This window comes from Ictidomys tridecemlineatus, chromosome 10 (assembly GCF_052094955.1).
Source record: "Ictidomys tridecemlineatus isolate mIctTri1 chromosome 10, mIctTri1.hap1, whole genome shotgun sequence".
NCBI lineage: Eukaryota > Metazoa > Chordata > Mammalia > Rodentia > Sciuridae > Ictidomys > Ictidomys tridecemlineatus.
This window is the reverse complement of record NC_135486.1, coordinates 60,177,773-60,179,130: the sequence shown is the minus strand read 5'-3', so window position 1 is coordinate 60,179,130 and position 1,358 is coordinate 60,177,773. Positions and strand designations below refer to the sequence as shown.

Below are 1,358 nucleotides of genomic sequence, written 5' to 3'. Positions count from 1 at the left end.
GCCTTCTCTTCTCGCTGCATGTCCACCTGGCCTGGCTCCTCCAGCCAAGCTCACCTCCACCGCCAGGTCTCTAGCTCCTACCTCACCTCTGAGCTCGGACCTGCAGGTGTCTGAGCAGCATGCTTTTCTACTAATATCCTCAGAGTTGAATCAGTAAGACCTTATTTCAAAGAATGCTCCTGCTGTGCCTGAGCAGTCCATGCTTGGTCAGACAGCAGCAGCATCCGTCAGTCCAGCTTCTGACTGGCTGCCAGTCCAGGTTCTTACTCTCCCCTTTCCTCAGTCCTCCCACTCAGCTGTGATTCCTGCAGATTGTACCTCCTGGGGCTACTGTAGTAGAGCCCAGTCACGTTAAGTTCCCTGGCTTAATGGCCACTGCATCAGCCACTGGGATGACAAAGGTGCTCTCTGGAATGCCCAGGGGAAGAAGGGTCAGCTGTGGGTGGTGGACCACAGGCCATCTCTGCTTTCTTTTTGTTCCATCTATAATTGGCACTTTAAAAAATAAACATCGAGTTGAAGTCTGTCTTCTCCTGCAGCCACTCATTGTTGGAAACGCCTCATAGGGCAATTCTGTGGTTTTGTTTTACTCATAGGACTGTTTGTTAGGCCTATGGGAAGGAACTACAAGACAATTAAAAAGTATGAAAGACCTAACTTTTTTTCTTCTCTGGGTATTGGCATATCCCACATCTGCACGACTGGGTGTGATGATAGGAACACATATGACTTGAACTCACTGATATTTAGAGAAGGTGTCAGCCCTTGAGAACCAGGCATATCCATCTATACCCCAAACTATAAGGCTTTGTGCACATTGCTTCTGGATGTTTGTTTTTCTCCTATTTGGATCCTTGAAAGCAGCTTTGAAGAAATTAAATCCCAAATATGCTAGGTGGAGTATCGCCATCTATCGGAGCTGGCGACCTGTGCTGGGTTCACAAATCTGACTATTCCAGTAACTTAAGAAAACAGCAAAGAAAGCACGCAACACACAGAAGTACCTTTTCAAAATTCAGGGACAGCTCTGCTACCTTAGGGGTCCATGGAAAGAGAGAGCCACTGGAATTCTTTATTCTTGTATAGGGGACACACAAGGGGAGGTTCCATGGAATATTCTATCCCAAAAAGGACAAAGGGGTAGGATTACAAAGGAACAGGTGAGTGTAACTCAACCCCATCAGGTGATGCCCACACCTTCCTTATCCGAGCTAGGGAAAAGCCCAATGTATTGCAGGGTGCGATACCTGTTCAGCACCCCTTTACTCAGGACTTACAGGTGTGCATATAGCTTTTGACCACAGCAACTCCCGACAATGGCGAATTGTGAAATCATCGCTGTTCCATAATTCAAGTGG

General features: G+C 47.2%; 1 non-coding gene across 1 annotated transcript; it reads left to right on the top strand.

Annotated features, from left to right (window-relative positions):
* Positions 1-515: 515 nt before the first annotated feature.
* Positions 516-637, top strand: LOC120887729 (small nucleolar RNA SNORA18). The gene has a single exon (XR_005731062.1). It is a non-coding gene; the product is annotated as a small nucleolar RNA SNORA18 (small nucleolar RNA).
* The last annotated feature ends 721 nt before the right edge of the window (positions 638-1,358 follow it).